The following is a 12,348-nucleotide window of genomic DNA, read 5'->3' as shown; positions in this document are numbered from 1 at the left end:
TTCCTCCGAGCCGAATAATAGTGATTTCGTATTTTCTCTCTGTGCATATGTTAAAGACAGTATTCGGATTGGTTCCGAATTAATCAATATTGCTGATTTGCAGAATAAATATCCGCAATTAGCACCTATTAAGCCCACTCAATATACTTATGAGGACGTTGAAGTTATTATCGGACAAGACTACTACCACGCCGTTAGACCCATTGCGTTCATCTTGGGAGATGATAAAAACTCACCGTGTTCCGTTCGCCTACCGATAGGTTGGGTCATAAGTGGTCCGTTGCCGCCGTCCGTTAATTTTACTTCTTCGTGTTTCAAGTGTGTTGTTGAAGATTCTTCTCTGACCGACCAGATAAAATCCTGGTACGAGTTGGAATCGTATGGTGCTTTCAAACAAGTCGATGCCCGTTCCGCCGCGGATAAAGATGCTTTATCCATCCTAAATTCTGAAACCGTTCACAATGGCGAAAGATACATTGTGCCTATGCTTTGGATTGATAGTAACGTCAGTCTACCAAACAACTATTACTCGTCACTCGCCCAATTTAAAACATTGGAGAGAAGGTTAAGTAAAGACCCTAAGCTGCGCGAAAGATACGCAGAAACAATTAGAGAGGACATTAGGAAAGGCTATGTCGTTACCGTCGAACCGCATGATCCACGTAAGCGTTCCGATCGCGAGTGGTATCTTCCGCACCATCCCGTCGTAAATGCTAATAAGCCGGGTAAGGTGCGCCGAGTCCTTAATGGGGATTCTAAGTTTCACGGCACATCCTTAAATAAGTCCTTATTGGTGGGTCCGGACCTACTCCAAAAATTAATTTTTGTACTTTTGCGATTCCGTCAACACAAGTACGCCGTCTCCGCGGATATAGAGGGTATGTTCCTCCAGGTAGGAGTCTTTGCCCGCGATCAAGTCTCGCTCCATTTTTTGTGGCGGGAGGATACCACTTCCGATGTGGTAGTTCATCAGTACACTCGCCATATTTTCGGCGCACGGGATTTGCCTACGTGCGCCAATTTCGTGTTGCGAAAAACAGCAACTGATAATATGTCCACATACCCTGAGGCCGCCTCAGTCGTAAATTAAAAATTTTACATGGACGATTACTTGGATTCATTCGAGAACGTTACCCATGCAATTAAAATTAGTCGCGATTTGGCTTCCTTACTAAAATTGGGAGGATTTAATTTGACTAAATTTGTCAGTAATGCTGATGAAATCACTTCAGCAATGAACCCCGAGGAATCCGAAACCTCGTCTTCACCCATCAAGGAAATATGTAACGGTGCCGAACAGTCATCACACATCTTAGGTCTTAAGTGGGACCATGTGAAAGACACATTGGTTGTTAGCAGAGGCGTGGATCGTCCTCTCGATAAAGCAATAACTCAACGAACCGACTTGAGTTTCGTCTCTTCTGTGTTTTACCCTGTTGGGTTAGTAGCTCCATACACAGTTAGGGCCCGTCGTTTACTTAGATTATTGGAAAATTAGTGGTCAAAGTTGGGACGACGAACTGCCAGAAGACATAAGAGATAAGTTTATCGAGTGGCACTCCGGTCTCCCTCTCTTAGGGCAATTGACTATTCCCCCTTGTTACTTCACAGAGCCTGTTGATCAAATTGAGCTCCACATGTTCGGTGATAGCTCGCAGGACGTTTTCTGTGCGGTTGGATTTTTGCGTGCGCGACTCTCGAGCTCGCACAAAACTCAAATATCCTTCATTTTTGGTAAAGCTCGCGTTGCGCCCATGAAAGCGCTATCTATACCGAAGCTAGAGCTTCAAGCTGCTCTGCTCGCCACACGAGTAAAAGATGATATACTGGCCGCTCTTACCGTCTCTATTAATCATGTCTACATGTGGACAGATAGTACAACAGTTTTGCAGTGGCTAAAATCCACTGAAAAATTACCTGTATTCGTCGCTAATCGTGTCGGCGAAATGCTCGCATCGACCACTATTGATGAGTGGCACCATGTTCTGAGCGGCGATAATCCAGCTGATACCGGTACGCGGGGATTTCTTCGGAAGCCCTCAAGGATAGCAGCTTGGTTATTGGTCAGAGCATTCTCAGGACTACTGATTGGCCGTTTATACCCGACGAAGGTGTAATCAATAAAATTCGTTTGAAGGGTCCTTCTTGTGATGTTGATAATTGCTTGGAGACATCATCTTCCTTCGTCACCGATTTCACATCCATCAAACATCCCGAACACGGGTTCAATTGGGAAAGGTTCAGTTCCTTTACAAGATTTAAACGAGTAGTCGCTTTTATGTTGAGGATGTTGCCTTCACATAAGCATTTTCGTGGTAAATCACCGACCCCACTGAACTTGATATTGCAGAAAGCAAACTGATTCATCTTGCTCAGATGGAATCCTTCCCCGTTGAGTTAAAAACACTCACCGCTTGCAAACCTATTAAGAATAGTATTAAAATTGCCACATACTCGCCATTTATCGGTCCCGCTGGTATCATTCGTTCCACCGGACGGATTGTGCGCTTAGTGAATACCGAGTTTGATACAAAGCATCCAATAATACTCGACGCCCGACATACCCTAATTCGTTTGTTGGCCCGCAGCCTCCACCACAAGCATTTTCATCAAGGTTTAGATTACATGCGCTCCGTTTTAAATATAAAATATGCAATACTTGGGTTGCGTCGACTACTTCGGTCTATCGAAAATCAATTTGTAATATGCCGTAAACGCAAAGCAAGCACCATCCAGCCAATTATGTCCGATTTACCTGTCGAACGTCTCGGATACAAGCAACAACCCTTCAATCATACGGGTGTGGATTACTTTGGACCGCTTTACGTTCCGGTTCGCAGAAGCACTGAAAAAAGATGGGGATTTCTTTTTACTTGCCTCACCACCAGGGCTGTACACCTTGAGATTGTACCATCTCTGGACACCAGTTCTTGTGTCATGGGCATTGAACGGTTCATTGCGCGTCGTGGTACGCCAAGCACAATCTGGTCGGATAACGGCACGAACTTCGTTGGTGCGGAAAAGGAATTACTTGCCTGCATCAAGAGCTGGAATGGCATGGCTCCGACCATTTTTGCACACAAAGGTGTTACTTGGAAATTTAACCCGCCAAGCGCACCCCATCATGGCGGCTCCTGGGAACGCCTCGTCCGAAGCGAGAAGCGCGTGCTGTACAATATCCTAGGCAGTAGGCGAGTCACTGAAGAGGTGTTAGGAACAACACTCTGCTTAGTTGAGCAGGCTATGAATTCGAGGCCAATCACTCCCGTTAGTACTGACTCACGTGAGTTAGAAGCGTTAACCCCAAACCATTTTTTGCTTGGACAACATGCCACAAGCTTTCCTTCGCTTTTACCCGGGGAGCACTTCGATCACAACAAAAAGTACGTGCGAGCGCAGTCATATGCTAACGCGATTTGGTCTCGTTGGCTTCGAGAATATGTTCCCTCGCTGAATAAAAGCGTCAAGTGGCACACTCATTCTGATTTCACACTTAAAACAGGCGACCTCGTGTGGGTGATTGAGCCAAACAGTTCACGTGGGTACTACCCTCTGGCCCGAATCGTCAAGCTAAACTACGGACAGGACGGTTGCGCCCGATCCGCCCTTGTCAGGACCGCAACCAGTGAAGTCACGCGGCCGACCGTTAAGCTCGCTCCGGTTCTTCCTTCTTCAGGGGGGAGGATGTTGCAATGCAAATGTAGAGTATAGATGCATATAAAACAAGAGTATAGATGCATATAAAACAAGCACAGTTGGCCGAGTGGCCTAAGCTAACGCCGATTATATGTGTGACATAACAGTTGACGTAGGTTCGAGTCCCCCACCTGCCCATGTATTAATATACTAAAAACAGGGGTTATATCCTATTTTAACTGTTTTTTGGTTCTAATTCGGTTCAGCCTTGATTAAGACTGACCGCCAAAAAGAGCAATTTGTCTCAAGGACATTACCGACCGGTTCTTGTGGCTAGCTTGCGCCGATTTGTACCAAAAACAGGCAGATGATAAAAATGTTATATGATGTTCTGATCAATAGAAAAGTGCCGAAATTAATTTACTGACCGAGTTATTTGCCGAGAAATATCTCTTATTAACTTAACGAATTTGGATCAGTTTTGGAGATTAGAGCGAGCACATTTTGGCGCCCCACAGGGGACATTTTCGATTTCTACCACCCGAATTATCAATCTTTGCCCCTTTTTTCCTACGGTTGACTTTGGCAGCTAGGGAACAGAAATGTCAGTTGGTCTATTAACATGGACCGACGAAGACACGAAGTCGGTCGGTACGACAGTTTACCGAAAACGAGGGTTTCTCGGACAGTTTACCCGACACGGACAGTTATTCATTATCGGACAGTTATCCAATGAGTGAATATTCAATTTTGGTAGGAAATTTGGGAGGAAGAGATTGATCAAGAATTCAGCACCCCAGGACCCGAGTGCAATAGGACAGAGGCATTCACACAGATGTCGAGTGCAATGGAGGCCGGTATCTAGACTGTCGATTGCTACGCCAACTGGCAAGTTGTCCTGATTGTTGACGTTTGGTCGAAGTGGAGCTGTGTTTTTCTCGACACCCGAAATTTTCCCGGTGTCGCCAATCTCCAATTAAAAACTGTAACAATATTTTTCTATTAGACCCATAACTGGTACTCGACGATCAGCTGCCTAACACAGAAACTTTTCGAACGTCAGAATCTACAAACAAAACGGATAATACAACGGCAAGAAATGGCGCTGCTATACAGATAACACAACGAAAAGAGCAAAAGAAGGAACCCAAAATTCGTCCGAAAGTTTAGTTCATAAAGCAGACACTCGAAAACGTCACATCTGGTCTTTGCAGTAGGAAACGGAAAAAAAACTCCTCACCAATACGCATTCGTAAACCTTAATTCAGTCAATTTGAACGTTTTTCACAAGGCTTGCGAAAAACTTATAAATTTGAGAAAACGTATTTTATTGAAATAATACAATTCTTGAACTTATCGTATAAGGACAAAGAAGGCCTCAAATCAATTAATCCTCGTCTAATAGGACAAGATATTAAATGTGAATGAACACATACCTTTGAAGTGGAAGTTATTCGCGACTCTTTTATCGCAAAGACGCATTTCTCCGAGATTCATAGAGAGCTCTGCATCAGAACTAAGAGCACAGTAGATGACACACTAAAATTACCTCTTCTACATGACAAGCTGTAGGTAAATGTTAGAACGCTCCAAAAGTAGAACCCATCAACAGCGAGCAGCTCAGGATGTTTCGTCAATTCTTACAAACAGTTGCGGATAACGGAAGAAGCGGATTTCCGTCCAAACCAAAACAACGCGCAAAGCCGGATCAACGTATCACTAGAGATAGGCCTCAAATCAAAGTTTCTTCCAATCGGATCATTAATCCAACAATCAAGCTAAACCATGAAAGGTTCACATCAGAACACAACCTGAAATGAATCGTCAGCGGAAAACTGTTGTTTTACCACAATGAAAAATGAATCGTCAGCGGAAAACTGTTGTTTTACCACAACGAAAAATGTTGTATTATTACGCAAACTTCAAACTACTAATTAGAGACGGAAATTAAAACTACAAATGTAAACAGAACTAATACGAACTGCAACAAAAGCTAGTACTAGAGACAAGTTCATGCTGAGCGAAGAAAAATAACGCCTTTCCAAATATCCTGACACTAGTCGTAAAAAAACTTATTTTGTGCCATTACGACGCACCAATACAAAACATATTCAAATCGGACTCAGGTCACCAGAGAGCAGCCATAGAGCAGGAAACTGTTTTAGGTAATTGGTTACCGGCATACCAGGTATGCAAAGCGATTGATACCTCAACAAAGAAATCGGTGGATCGTGAGGAGCTTAGAACAAATAAACCTTCAGGCAATTTCAATCAAACCGAACCCTCAAAAATTGTTAACTACGCGATTCTCAGCAAAAAAATTAGCGCTACATGCTTGAGCATCACAAAAGAGCGAAGAGAAACTGAGCAGACTTATTAACTAAACAATATGGCTAAAGCTTACCGCTATTTTATCAAACTTTTTACAAATTCGATGGTAAAAGCACCGTCCAATCAGAAGTGCAAATTTACCTACATGCGCAAGAGGGGCATAATTAATCTGTTTTTATCTTAGCGAAGTATATCAAATTAGGCCAAATTGCACTTTGTCTCTACATTTCGGAATTTTACGAGTCACACTTTTTTTTTACCAATCAGAGCAGTTTATGCAAATTTTCAACTCACCAAGCCAAGAGCAAGCGAAATGCCCAAGTGTTATCTAGTCGAAAATGAGTGTTTTCAGCATATTCTCCATTTTATTGTGTATGGCCAGTTTTTCCATTCAGAACAATTATCTGAAACAATTTAACTTTTCAGCATTTAATCAAATGCAAAGACCAATAAATAGAAGAAAAAGAACAGAAACGAAGCCACCAGTTGAAACTGAAGACCAAAGACAAAAATGGTGATAGCATAGTGAACAAAAAGAAGACTAGCAATGCCAGAATACTACTTATTTCCGAGCGAACAATCGTAAAGATACTGCATGGAACCAGCAATTTCGTGGAGAAATTCAGAAAAGCTGTGTCATCAGAACACTGATCTTTTCAGCAGAAAAGAAGAAAATTGAAATTGAAATTTACAAGATCTTAGATGCATTAATACTAGGGGCATTGACCACAGAAAACAGCCAACTCGGCCAGCTGAGAAAACACACTTTGGGAAAGGGATGGCTTTTTGAGAGAGAGAGTGTTTATATGACAGGCTTCTCAGATGGCGCAGCAGTAATCAAAAACTGCATCATTATAGACAATTGGGTAGCTTTCCCAACTTGGTCGAGAAGGCTGTCGTGGGCCGACTTCACAAGTCTAATCCTGCACAAGAAGCAATCGTGGATGCTGCGCAAAATCTCTGGCGACCGAAATAGCACAGAGAAATCAAAGATGTCTGCCAGCCTTGTAGATCAAGTTCCGTGTAAGGTAGGAGCCTGAAAACTTTTCAACGCCAAAAAATTCAACTGTTCACAACAACTGCCAGGTATATCCGGACCGAATGAAGAAATTCAAATATAATTTGCGCGAATACTTATCGATTCAAGGCGGAAAAATTTACTTCAGTTGCATCAGACCTATTCGATTGAAATAAACATCAGCCCTGATAATAAAAAATTAAGGGAAAGAAAAAACATTCGCTTTTAAATAGTTGTAAAATCGAAACAAATATTTTAGTGAAAGGAGAATCGATCAGTACTTGGGATTTAAAAAAGCTCACACAGTCAAATTTTGCGAATTGAAAGGGTCAATCACATTTTTTCACCAGTAGAAGATCAACGTAGTTTTGGACATGTTGAAAAAAGATTTCAGACAAAAAAAATCAAATTAGGTACTATGCCGTTGGATCCAACTTTCTACAAAAATCATTCGACGATCCAATTTTTCTGAAAAGATAATTGTATAGCCCGCCACGCAGTTATTGATTTGAATTTTTAATTCCGTTTGAACTCACTTCGCCGAAATGTTCAAGACTTACCATAAAAATTTTAGTCCCATGAAATCAGATAGTGAGAAAAAGTTTATGCTGAAGCCAGATAGAAAGAAAGAATTAGCAGACTCAAAAGCCAAATTAAAGATGTTCAAGCAAGAAATGGCGAGAAGAGACGTTTCATCGAAATTCAAGCGGTCAAAGAAAGATTCGGAGTCTAGCGAAGTTGGAATACGAAAGGAGATTGCTCAAAAAACACCTAACTCTCATAAAAAATGACCAGAGGCACTCACTAACGAAACATAACGAAAAAGATTTATTTACTTGCAATGAGCCTAAGAAATTCTCTGAATCAAGGGACACTGCGACTCAGATAAGAGCAAGAGGTGACAGTTCAGAAGCCGAAGACCAGTAATCTTCAGACCGATTTATTAAATTATCCGGAAAACGTGGTGGTCAACGTTTTCAAAGTTTTAACGGGTCTCGTGACAGCATTGCTAACAACCCTTATATCACAAATACAAGGAAAATGATTTAAAAAGTCATCACTTAATTCTTTAAAAAATCAAGTCAGTCAAACTATCAGATATAGTTTCAAACGCCTCAACAATCACTTCGAGGAAGCCTCTACACCAGTGCAGCTGGAGCAAACCAAATAGATCTGTGCACAAGTTGCCGAGACCATACGCATCACTGGTCTCACTGTTGAAAGAAGAATCAGACTCGGAGCACATGGCGAGGCCATTGACAAGACTTGAACAGCTACAAGAGAAGAAGATGTAGCTGTACACATAGTTGATGAGCATCAAGAAGTAAAAACCTCCATTTTCGGCAATCAGACACAACGTGGTTCTCCGATATCAGCAAAACGCATAAAAGCAAGGGAAAAAAGTAATCGGCCAAGATGCAGCAGTTGACTGTCCGTTTTGCATTTTGTCAGTGCAGTCAATTGTCAGATTGTCAGTGAAAGACAAAATACAGACAATCTTCCAAATTCTTTGTGATCCACACCATCACCAATACCGTGCAGGAAAGCAAAGAGGTCAGTCAACAAACCGATTTTTCAAATTTTTGAAACTTCTTTTTTTTGTGAAATTGAAATAACACACTGTGTATAAAAATTTCTTAGAGGGGGAATGTGGTCGAATTGAGTTGTCCAGTGAATTTTCAAACAAGTTTGTTAGGTTTAAAAAATTGAAACTCAAATTGTTGTTGATCATTACAGAAGTTTAATTTCTATCAAGTAAGACATCTGCCAATCGTGTCTAGTTGGCCAATTTTGTTTTTTTTCCATCTTTTCTCGAGAAATTTTTTTTTTTCATGTTTCAGGTAAATAACTTTATGGTATTTGGAATCAAAAATTTATTCAAGCTGTCAACAGTTTTCGTTCTACAAAAAACTGTTTCAAAAAATGTCATTAATAATTCTGAAACCAAAAACAAAGTTTTCCTGATGAGAAAAAAATTGATGACTTTCGAGACGTTTCGTTTTGACCAAAATATCTCAAAAAACTTGGACATTTTCAAACGTCTTGATAACGGGATAATTCAGAAGCATAAGTGAACTTCAAGGAGTCTACAATATAGGCAAACTTTTCAACAAGACTGCTCGTATAAAACCAATTAATAGAGTCAATAAGCTGCCTTAACTCAATTTCAAACAGTTTTGTAGTGCGGCAGATTTCGCCATGTGTAAATAAGAAATCGAGCAGTTTAGACAGAAATGTAGCAGGTTAATATAATGGTGTGCACATCGGGCTGCGCCACTCTAGATCAAGACATCATTCCACCGAGGGACGAGAGTTTTCTTCTTATATTGTCTGAACAAAAAGCACCAACCCGAGCATATATATTCCTCATTTTCTTCAAAAGTCGGAACAAAAAATGATGGAAGTTACGTGAGCGTTCTGTACATTTTACCTCAACAGTTAACACTTTCAATGTTTATTTTAATAGATCTTCTTAGTTATCGACCAATACTGAAAAATAAAAAGACTGCTGGTATTAGCGCGAAGCTTTGATTATTCCGAGTAACTTTTCAGTTGTATAAGCTGTGTTATTTTTAAGAAACTCGGTGAAATTAAGGAAAAAATACTGATTTTTTTTTAACCATTGGCTGATTTTTTTAAACCATACCCCGCATGATGTGTAAAGTACAAATTGATATTTTTACCATATATAGCAAAGTTTTTTAGAGATCAAGTAGCTTGCTTCAAGTCAATTTGGAACAAATTTTCAGACGGAGTAAACCTCCACTTACGCGGAAACCGAACAAAATATGTCGCGCGTTAGTTATTCTATAAGTTGACCATATTGGTAATCTTTAAACCACAATATCATTTCAAAAAAAAATCACAAGTTAAATAAAAATACATCAAAGAAAGGACAAAAACGCCCCAAAACTCCGCTTAGTGTCTACGCAGTTCGATATAAACAACTCGTTTTCAGTTTCCAATTGAACACCGTTTTTGGACACTTTTTGAAAAGTTTTGACTTAAAATTCTCTTCAAAAATAGTATATATTGGTGTCAAAGAAAAATTTAAGAGTTGGATGGTCGAAAATGGTTTTCATAAAATAATACCATAGGGGGGACCCTTTGGTTGGTGAGGGGGTCGAATCCCTGAGAAGAAAAGGCGTCCGCCCCCCCCCTAAATCTGCCACTGGCTGCGCTAACCTTTGGCATGAGAAGATTAGCAGCGTAAATGAGTGATTGCTACTGATTTAGATTTTGTTTGGCCATTTAAGAGATAAGAGAGAGTTGTTTTTTGTTGCAAACTATTTTTGAATGTGTTATGCTATGATATCTGCTATCTGCATCAGAATAAAAATAGCTTTCAATCCAATCTAAATTCATGTTAAATATTGGAACTGAGGCAAAGAGGTTAAAGAGTTAAGATAAAGATCAGAAGAAGAGATACTCCGATGGAAACGAGAGTAATCGAAAGACTGATTGCACCTCTCTTTAATTGCTTATTTTTACAGTTGTCTTCGGTTGCAGGAGGAATTCGTGCAGCCATCACATTTTCATTGCTTTGCTGATAAGCTGGCGGGGGACTTGAAGGCGGTAAAATTTCCCAGGTTCTGAAAATACAATAATTATTGCACGTAAGAAAGATATCTGTAGTAGATCACATATGCCAGTTTTTCCAGAAATCCACATGTTTGATTGGATGACTCGTGTTTTCCGTTTTTTGAACATTAACCGGTTTCTGGAATGTTTTTTTGCAACAATTCAATTTTTACAACCCATAAAAAGGCCAGCGGACATTTTCGAACACCAATTCGGTGCCAGGTCAACATCAAATATCGAATTTAATAGTATTTTTTGCGTCAAAGATCTTTCAGTTGCTGTCAAATCCCACCGATAAAATTTTAAAAAAAAAATAAGCTGAGATAACACACTAATTTTCAGATCACTCATTTATTTCATCTTCCTTGTTGGTTTGATCGAAATGTGACCAGCGCAGAAAAAAAGAAGCAAAACTAAAAATCAAAACTTTTTGGGGAAAACGTCAACACTTCCTCACGGTAGTCTATTGTTTGATTCAAATGTGTTTTGATTGACTTTTACTTTTTTCTCTTGGTGATAATTTTTTATAAAAAAGAGTTCATTTGGGGAAAGATTCGATCCCTAACTCTCACTGACCGGTCTGAGATTCCCCCTGAAATAGGATAATCCCCTGTGTTTGCTGTCAGTGAGGAATATGGGGGAGGTTGTGACATGCTTCTCCCTGATGACTCATCGTTGTTTGTATGAATGGTTGTCGTGGTTGTCCGAGGAGTCGAAAAAACGGCCTCTGATTTGCTTGGATCCGAATAGAACCCGAAGTTGGTTGTCATATTTCAGACTACAAAAAGATGAGATGAAGCAATACTTGAATAAAATAAATTATTTTAAGCCAGTGCATATAATTAAATTGTTTTTTTATTTGCAAGTTTTCCATAGACGTAGTGATTTTGCTGCAAAACGTCCTATCTGAGTAGACAGGAGTAGTTTTTACATTTGTGACGTTTAAAAAAAAGAACACCTTGGCTTATAGTGGTGCAGGTTTAGTTTGAACGAACTGTGCGTTTTTGAAAGCTTTCCACATAGATTAACAAAACAAACCTGCAACGTCACGTCTTAATTATTTCAAATTGTGTTTTTATTATGATCGGGAAAAGAAATAAAATATCAGCAACGGCTTTTGGACATTGTGTATATCTTTGCAAAAATGAAAACCTTTTTTTTCTGATTTAAGCAAAAAAGGCTTAGCAATTCATTGAATAGCAAACAAGAACTCCCTTTCAACTTGCTGTAATGTATGTGGCTTGTAAGAGAAACCAAATCCTGAACAAGCATATTTTTTCTAATCTGAACGTTGAATCCGTAATAATAGTAAGTTTTTATGCATTGAATTTTTTATGCTTTCAAACTAAATGATCATCCAATGCCATTTTTTAAAAAAAATTCCCTTTAATTTTGAGTGAAAACAAAAAAAAACTAAAATAAGGCAAATTTTTTAAGTTTTCTTGTATAGTCGAGGAGCGCATCTTTTTGCTTCGAATTTATAAGTTCACAAGACTGCTCGTACACCAGGGCAAAGCCCTGAATGTTCCGACTGCCGTTAATCAGTATCAAATAGTTGTTGATAAAAAATATATTTTAAAACCATGGAATATTTGGACAACATTATTCATGAGTGCTACTAATTAATGCCAATTAGCTTGCGTTAATTCATTTCACTCAAGTGCATAAATAAATTGCATCAGACTTCCGCATCGTTAAAGAAATCTTCGCAGCGCGCATAAATTAGTTCAAAGCATGGCAAAATTGGCATTTTTAGACCCCCAGAACTTAGCAAAAAATGA

Source organism: Symsagittifera roscoffensis, unplaced genomic scaffold (assembly GCF_963678635.1).
Source record: "Symsagittifera roscoffensis unplaced genomic scaffold, txSymRosc1.1 SCAFFOLD_78, whole genome shotgun sequence".
Taxonomy (NCBI): Eukaryota; Metazoa; Xenacoelomorpha; order Acoela; family Convolutidae; genus Symsagittifera; species Symsagittifera roscoffensis.
Note: the sequence above shows the minus strand (reverse complement) of the source record.